The sequence below is a fragment of the Drosophila subpulchrella genome, chromosome 2R (genome assembly GCF_014743375.2).
Source record: "Drosophila subpulchrella strain 33 F10 #4 breed RU33 chromosome 2R, RU_Dsub_v1.1 Primary Assembly, whole genome shotgun sequence".
NCBI lineage: Eukaryota > Metazoa > Arthropoda > Insecta > Diptera > Drosophilidae > Drosophila > Drosophila subpulchrella.
This window is the reverse complement of record NC_050611.1, coordinates 4,990,737-5,000,441: the sequence shown is the minus strand read 5'-3', so window position 1 is coordinate 5,000,441 and position 9,705 is coordinate 4,990,737.

Genomic DNA, 9,705 nt, shown 5'->3' with positions numbered 1-9,705 from the left:
CTATAACCTTCGTATTTCCATTTTTTTTTGTTCGATAAAAACGTAATGTTAATCAGGGTAAAATAAAATGTCAGTCGCGGGGAATTTAAAATTCCGTTCATGGTGAACCACAAAAATGTATGGGGACAAAGCCGCTGTATGAATCATTCTCCCTTAATTTTATTGTAAACTGATCGATGATAAATAACAGTCTATTTAACTTCCAGACATTATCTGCATCATTTCCGAACGCATTTTATTTTCCATCCTGCAAGGACATCAAATTGGACTTCGTATTCAATTTCATCCCTCTTGTTTTGTCTTTCGCTGTATACACTCAGTACCATTGTTCGCTTACATAAAATCAATTTGTCATAATTACGTGTAGCTTTCTTTATGGTGAAAGAAGAAAGCCGAAAAGGAGATGGCAAGGGCATTCATAAATATTCGATGTGCTTTACACTTTGTACTTAATCAGAGCATTTAATAACTGACACGCGCAGTGTCGCCGACCGTGGCGAAATCAATGGGGGAGGGAAAAAAAAAACAATATTGAAATAAAAAAGTTGTTCCATAAATCACACGACCAGGCTCAATACCCACACCTACGGACCGGCAAGTCACTCAATATGGTGGCCGCCACTTGACGGGCATTATTCAAAAAGGGCCTCCTGTCACGGCCGCCGAATGTCACGCGCACGCCTCGAGTGGCTCAGGAGTTGGCCAAGGAGGGGCTGTTGTTGGCCTAAAGGGAGGGTGATGCGAAGGCAGGTCCTTTGTCTGGCTGCTCCTCCTGGCCAAGAGCTGCAGGTGCAACTCCGACCGGGGTGTTAATGCCCCATGCCCCTTGCTCCCCCCGGGGGTTAAATGGCAACGCGAAGCACATTATCGGGCAAAAGTCCCATTACGTGAGCCGGCAAGTCCTTCTGCCGGAATCGAGAATGCAGAAATGAGCAAAATCCAGTTTGCAGTTAAGCAAATTTATAATGCTGCTTAAATGCTTTATGAAAGGACATAAGTTGGGCGGAGAGCGTGCTTATGAAATATGCCAGCGGCACCCCATGTTGGGGGGTTGGACATTTTAAATGAGTTTTGGCCCTCCGGAATTTACAGTTGGCAGCAGCAAACACGATCCAAAACAAAAAAAGGTTTAAACTGGGAAATGGGTTGCAAACACTTTGTGGAAGTTTTTATGGTCCGTTGTTTAATTTATGGTTAAAATACATTTCAACAACAAAGCCGTGGGGCTGCCGAAAGGAAGGTCGCACCTGTTACACTGCCGGGACCCCGAAAGCAACAAACAAGGGGCAATTAGACGCGGCAGCAACTTAATGTATTCATGGCTGTGCTGACGGCTGGCTTTCAAGCCCCACTTCCAGTTATCGGCTGATATATGGGCTCAGATGAGCCGACAAAAGCGCAATACAGCCACCACCCACATGTGTAATTAATTGGCAGCCATTTGTTAGCCAAAGTATCGAAAGTGAGTAAATTAAGGACGCGATGTATAGCACAAGTTATCTAAAATGCAGCATATATTATGCTGAGAAAAAGAGAGTAAAATAAGCTGCAGATAGAGTTGTTAACCAAAATGAAAACTAGGCAGCACAATTTAAAGCCTGAGTATCTCTTTAAAATGATTTCTAATTCATAAGCACACAACGAGCATAACGACAAGGTAAACTGCATAATTGATCAGGACTTTAAGCATTTAACAAAGTTTGTACTGGGCACACAAAGTGCCACATATATATGTTGCTTGACAAATAAATATTGCTCAAGTCCTGCAATTCTCGCAGCTTTCGGAAAATGTCAACCCTGGGGTAAGGCAACCACCCCTTACCACACCCCCATACCATTTTCACATAAAGATGTCAGCTGCACATGCAGCGTGCCACATACAACACAAAAGTTTGCTGTGCTTCTGCTCACAAATAAAATTTAATAAACGCCAGACAGGCGATTTCCCTCATATTAAAACCCTTGCGACAATCAGCAACAAATTCTTGACTTTGAAGTTTGCAAAAAATTAATTCGAAATTCAATAAAGTTTGTTTTCGGGAATTTCATATATGTCAGCGCATGAGTTGGAAAACGCTGGGGAAACAGCCACAGCCTGAGCCATCAGACAATATCAACGAAATAAATTCATAACAAAGGCATTTTTCAGTTTAAAAGAGAATGCTAAGCGAGATTGTACTCAAGTAAATAACAATATAAGCAAAATGCAACTCTAAGTGGGCCAATTTTCCAAATTCCCACCGCCCGAAGGACAATTCTCGTTAAAATATTTTTCAAACTCTCAATAATACGTGAATATATATATTTGAAGTGCACATAAATCCTATTACATTTATTGAAAGTTTATTAAATGGGTGCGGAGCCAAGTGAATTTTTCGGGAAAGCATTTTGCAAGAAGATGCCTGCCACCGTTGTAATGGACATCTCAAGTGAGTGAGTCGAGCAGACAGATAGAGATAGGATCCCAGGACCCATAGAGGAAACGCGATAAGGGGGGGTCTTTGAAATTTCATTTTGCCCTCGTTGCGCGATTTATGTTATTATTGATTGCGTACAACACGAAATTCACAATGAGTGCAGTGCCTGTGTGTGCCAGGCTGCCGTGCTTGAACTCAATTGATTCAAGCAATTTAATATTCATTTGTGCGTGTAAATCAGATTTGCACATGCAAATACCAAAATCGGCAGAATAATTGATTGAGCGAGCACACACATAGCCCTTCCCTACCCCTTCCCCCCGAAATCTGGGCAGAAATAATTTGATAATTTTTATTTGCAAACGCGTTAACAGATTGACGGCAGATTTTCGCAAATAAATTGGCGAACAAAGGACCTCGTGGTGCTGTCACAAGTGCCGTAGGATGCGTAATTTAATTACCCAATTCGGGTCCTCTTGCCCATTGATTTATTAGACTCCACCGCTGTGTATTAATCCATTTCATGCATCTTGACTCGGAATAATCAGCATCTAATTTGATTGTGATTTATGGGGCCTGGCTAAGGGAGATTCCTCAGAAGCCTGCGGCTGCCTTGCAATAAATTGCAATTATCCTGCGTTATCCACTGGGCCTTCAATTCACTTGGCCCACAGTTAACCAGTTAACAGAGATGTAACTGGCTGTGTTTAGTGGGTTCAGCGCTCTCTGTTGGCCAAGTTGGCCAATTCGACTCTGTTAGCTTTTGGCTTTCGGCCACTGCGTTTGGCATCTATTTATTATCTTTGAGTCGAGGAAACTATTTTCGGCAAACCATCAATATGCATGAGGGGTCGGGAGTCACCCCGAGGCCCACATAACTGTAGTTATTATGTATATTACGTGTTATCATAGCAAATGTTGCCTATGGAAAATTATGAGCATGACTCCTCACGAAGCTTTATTTCAATTTTCATCCCACAAGCTTGTCCACAGTGCGGTATGAGTATCTAGAACGCTTGGCAAGAATTCCAATGTAAGCCGTCGATTATTGCAAACCCATTTGCAAATAAACGTCAAAGGTAAACATTCTGATTCAATTACTCACACTAGAATTGGTGTTTGAATTCCAGTTTATAATATCAGAGATTAAACAAAATAGCGTAGCTGCTGGTTTTCTCCTTTCGTATTATTACTTCTCAACTACTTTTACTTTAATATTGGAAACCAAAGGTTTGATAAGTTAAAGATGTCCTAATCCTATAATCCTATTAAAGTCTTCAAGACAAATATTTAATTTACTTTAGTTTTAGTAAGGTATTCGTAGCTCAAGAAATTTGATTGAAGTTTCGACTTTTCTACTTTTATAAGACTTATCTTCAAAGTTAATGACAAAGCGTAGGTTACAAATAGTAAAATCCATTTAACATTCAAATCCATACTCTGGTATACCTTATTTAATGAAGTACTTTTGGCGCTCTGTTTTGTAAAGGAACAAACTCATTTTTGGCAAGCTGTTATACATCTGTATATACATATCATGCTCGGATCCACGGGGGATATGGGGGATAGATACCCTCCCACTCGTGTTAAAAAGTATATTTAATTTGTATAATTTTTGATTTCAACTAACCAAAGTTTTATTATATCCCCCACAACCAAATTCTAGATCCGTCACTGATACATATCGATGTATATCAAATGAAAGTTATATTATTCCTTCATATGTAAGTTATAGTGAATCTAAGACGTTAATTCGTATTCTTTCTGCCATTCTATTATAATCAGGACTTTCAAAGTTCCCTAAAATTCTGAACCAGACTGCTTTTGTGATATACGTAATTGTGTTTCCCCCTTGTATATGTGCGGCAATTTATGCGGTAAAACTCCACTAATTTCTCATAGTCATATCCTGCGACTGACTGCTTCCCTCCCCCGCCCTATCCCCTCCCCCTTTTCCGGATCCTGGCTTGTAGCCTTTTCTGTTTCCGCTTGGTGTACACCACACACGAGAATCGCTGGCTGTATTTATTTGCCTGTATTAAATGTCTTTTTGGCAGTGATACATCCCCGCCTCCGACGAGCAGACTGCCGGAATTGTGTCTGGCACTGCCGACAACAAGCGCTGTCCGGGATTTGGTTAGCCAGGTTTGGCAAGTTCCTGGCCCTGGTTTCTGGCCCGCATGCCAGTTATCTGACATCTCTAAAATATATGGAGTAGTTGTGAGGTAAACTTTCGCTATTTCGCGTGGCTGACGATGATGACTTTTCCTACATTTCCCTTTGTGCCATTATCTTTTGATTATTTCATTTCCTTGGCCGCTCAGGAGCCACGGAAATAAAAACAATTTATATTTTCCTTTGTGGCCCAGAGATCTCGAGTGTTTGGCTGCTCTGTTGTCCTGGCAAATTATGAAGAGCGTCAAAGGTTGCCCTCTAAGCCAGGCTAAGGCCAGTTGGTTTTCTAGGCCGGCTTTTGGCCAACCTTTTCGTTTAGCCGGCAATCAACTTTGGCAACTCTTTCAATTTGTTCATGTGTGTGTGTGTGGGCGTACGTGTTGCCGGTGCCTTTGCCATTTTGGGCTTTGAGTGACTTCTTGTTTAGTTGGCAGTTTTCAAAACAGATCCAGCCAACTTTTTTCCTCACCAAATTGCTTACAAAGTGCTTTTTTCGCCCAGCTCGGGTCTACACTTTTGGGTCCCCAACAAAATAAACGGCTAAGCAGTAAATCTTTGTCGGTTTAGGTTATTGAATATTTCATGCCCGAGTTGATTTATTATTTATTTCTTTTTAATGCCCGCCGAAGGTCAAGGAAGCAGTTCGCTTTCGATGAACCCGTTTTATGGTCATTATGTGGGACAAAAGTGAAGTCGAAGGCCCGAGGAGCAGATCGCATCCCCTTGTCCCCATTGTCCGTGCAGCGGAAATGCCATCCTTGATTTCCTGCCCCCCCTCCCCTTTCATTGTTTGCCTGGGGCGGGGCCGAAATGGGAGCCCAGGATACCAGGCCACCAGAAAGTCAGTAAACCAGTAAGGCAGAAAACCGAATCGGGCTCAGAAGGAGGGAATTAGGCGGAGACGGCATAATTAGAGCACGGCCAGCAGTCGGCGTTGCAAGCCTAATGAGTTCGGTTAGGCTTTTAGCGCTGCGTTTGATGGCCACTGCACGGTGCCTCGCATTGTCATCGCCTGGCCAGGGGGAGTCACCGAAAAATCAGTGGGCCCCTTCATACTCAATAATGCACGCCACAGCCCAGTCCCGATCCCCCCAAATCCGGGCCCGCCCCCTCCCTGGCGAACCACCCCCGTTTTGCCCCTTTTGTTTGCCGCTGTGGCGAGCGGTCAAGCAAGAAAGCCACGGCAGGGTGGGCCAACATGCCAGAGCTCAAAAAAGAGCTCAAAAAACGGTAAAGTCAAAAGGTCAGTGGGTATAAGTCTTATATATATATGTCTTAGTTGAAAATTCCCATTAAATCCCACCCAAAACGAATGCAAGAATATTTTGGGTGGCTTTAAATGGTTCCAATTTTATATTCATATGAAGTGATTGAAATATATTTTATTCATAATTTATAAGTCTGGAAAAGAGTCTTTAAATAAAATCTATTCACTTGAATGTATGATGCGACCAACTATCACTGAATACATTTGTACTTCAAGAGTTGAGTGTTTGCAATGAAAACAGTGTTAGCATCATTGTCGAATATTCAAAAATCATGCGATGCGTTTACACTACAAATGTGTGTATTTTTATGAAGTCAAGTGTTGTGTTTTATAGAAAACTAACATTAAAATCAAGCGTTGCTAATGTATTTACATGTTTCACTACCTCATTTTCAAACATGCGTCGAATATAAAACTTGTCTCTTATACTTGAAAAATATGAGACAATTAACACAGTGTTTTAAAATTTGACCCTTATATGTTACCCAAATTTATTCTTAATGTCTAATTGATTTTGATGCATTATTTGCTCGCTTAAAATACTCCCCTACTCAAGTATTTTGAGAAAAGAGGATTTCTAGTTGACAAATGTGTTTCACGTTTTTTTTAATACCAATACAGTAAATAAATTATTGCCCAGTTAGTTATTGAAAGAAATTTTGAAGAGCAACACCTTTATCCTTTTTTCAAGACCACATTGTCCCCCTAATTTTTTTTTTGTCAACCAAATGGACCCACCCTACTGCCGCGGTGGCAGGAGTCCGGCAGGAAGGACCTGGGCTGGCAGAGCCGAAATCCGTGACTGGCGGCCGCCATTCGGAGCTCCGTGGGGCATTCTGCCTGTCCACAAAGTGCTTCCTGCAGCCGGGCTAGTCTGCAGGATATTGAAGTCAGGAGCGGGACAAGGCGCAGCTGGGAAAGAAAAAACTGGTACACAGCAAAGTCCACTCACGTCCTTGTTGAACTTTCACCCTTCGCTGCTTCAACAGTTATTATGTTTGCATATCTCGGAAAATTTCACGTATTTTGCTTTAGTCTGGGCTGTTAAATATTAATAAATCTTTTTCAGTCAAAGCTGGCTTTCAGCATCGGAAAATGTTTTTCAAATGGCGGCAAAAACTTTTCCGCTACAATAGTTGCTTGTTTTTCCGAGTGTCTGCCCGGCTGTGTTTGCATTTCTCCGGATGGATATGGATGGATGGTTGAAAGTTGTGAGTGGGTAACTGGGATGGGCGTCTGTTTGGGGTCCTTATGTAAATCGGTCGTTGTTCCTTTTACCACTAGTCCTCTGCTCACTTGTTTTTTGTACTTCCAAGTGTTGAGTGTTTTGTTATTGAAGCATATTTTCCTCATTTGTTCTCGAGCTGCACTCACTCGCCCGCTGTCTCCCCCTGAATTGTTGTTAGTTAAACAGCAACACCACCAACAGCCACCTGAAAACCGGGAAAAAGAGGGCTCCTAAGGTGTATGTACAACTTTTGGTCCCGTGCCGAACCCTTTCATAAAGGACAGACCGAAAAATAAAGGGCTTAATGTGTGTAGTCGCTAAAAGCCTGTTACTGTTACTGTTCATGGCAACGGCGAGGGCTTTGGAATGGTAGGCAGTGTATTAAAAGTTTTACGGGCTCCAACTTTCGCCAACAAACTTGTGGCAGTCGCATAAAATGTTTCTACTACCTCTGAGCCTAAAAGTATCCACACACACGCGGCAACAAAGCCAACTTAACACACAATTGCGCTTTTGCATATTTGCGCGCTGCTACAAAACAAACGAAATTCCGCTAACCAAATCAACAGGAGCGCAGCCGGAAAAGGGATTTGGGGGAGGAGGTGGCTGGGATTTCCACTCCGAACCAGGTCAAGAGCTGTTAACTTGAAAATTACACAATTTGTGCATTTTGCCTGGGAATTAGCCAGCCCACTTGCATTAAAGTGATCAAAAATAGTAAAAACAGTTTGTTTCGTGGAAATAAATCATACTAAAAATACGGCACTTGAGTGATTACTAAACTTTTTTTATCATATCAGACACAATATTTTGGGTACTCGACATCGGAGTACATAAAGCAGTAACAAAATGGCAGTGACGGCCAATAAAACCAGTTCATAATTGCTGTCAGTAATTAAGGAAAGTGAGGAAAAAGCGACTGACACTTGGTAAATACCCAGAGGGGTGGCTACCACTAAGGGGATCTGTTTGCCCCAGTGGTTTCTGACCGAGCGGAGATGGAAGAAGCGGGCTTAAAGGCATTCCTCGACGGAGGTATTACACAAAGGTCCACAGAGCGAGTGACCGACGAACTGTTTGCACTGGCGAGTCACCGAGGAGATTCTAACGCAAAGTCGGTTCTTGGCTTACACTGAGCGCAATGGGACTAGAGATACGATAAACGAGTTATGGAAATTACAAAAAGTGTAAGTTACTAATGAAATAAAGTAAGGGTATGCCATAGGAAGTAAGATAATGTAAACTGTAAGATACGATTAAGGAGTTATAGAAATCAGAAATAGGGTAAGTTACTAATGAAATAAACTAGGGGTATTCCTTAGTTAGTTTCGGAATATATGAACTGTTATAGGTAGTAAGATACTGATTGCCAAGTGTTGAAAATTTTGAGTGTTTGGAAACACAAGTAAATGATAGTGATAGCAATTGGGGTACCATAAATATTCTTTATCCTTTAAATACCATGGAAGATTTATGCCTCTAATGCTTTTAAAACTTTAAGCAATTCAAAGTCGTTAATAAGGAGGGTCCTCTTAAGGTGATTTTTTCTTACTTAATCACTTTCTGATTAGAATAATAATGAAACCTTAATTGCAATTAAAAACGACAATCTTCGATCCAACTAAGATTTTTTCCTCTTGATTGCAGCCTTTTGACCTGCATTGTACCGCTCTGAAACTATTTCGGATGCTCTCCTTGACGCTTTTAAACGGCAAACCTGGGCAGGCCCGAGGCGCAGTGGGTCGGTGGGTGAGGGCGCTCCAGATGAAGATTAATTTATATGTTCACCTCTCGGATGCCACTTGAATGCTGCGGAGACTTCGAAGACTGGGGCACCCAGCACAAAGGCACAGTCACGGCCACCAGCTGCTCATCTCGGGCTCCTGTGCTCCTCCCAGTGCTTTCTGGCTGGCCTAAGGTAACAGACACATCAGCCAGCCAGAACCAGGGGTCGGGTTATGGGGACGGACACAATGGGGCGTTGAGCATTTGTGAAATTCTTGTTTGGGGCCCAGACACGGTGCCAAATGAGTGATGAATGCCTGCATAAGAGCTGGTTGTTACCCTCAGCTGTGGGATTCTGTTAAATGTTTGGCGTAAATTCGTTGATTTTCATGCTTAAGTGAACCAGAACTAATGCACATTATCTGCTTTTCAAACTAAATCATTAACTTTATTTTAATTACAGTTTTAAAATAAGATACTTTTTTATTAAATTGATGTCTGGTAATGTTTCGTACTTTTACAAAGCTATTATTATTATATTTAAAAATATGAAAGTATATCAAACTATCCGCACAAATATGGTCTAGCAAATCCAATTAGCCATCCTATAACATGTACTTTGTATGCCTGAAAGAACTAGTATTTACCTGTTCGCGCCCTCGAGACCTCGAGATCAAAGGTTTCCATTGCACAGGCAGCTTAATTGGCCGCAAGTCTTATCCTAAATCCAGTAATTTAATTAATCAGCTATTGGCAAAGAGCTGTCAAAGGAGTCGCCTTGGGGCTATCTATGCAAACATGCACGTGGCCCCATTGCACACATATCTAAGGATTCCGGTGCGGAATGCATTTTGCAATAATTTAACTTGAGTCATTTTGACCCAATTTGTGGC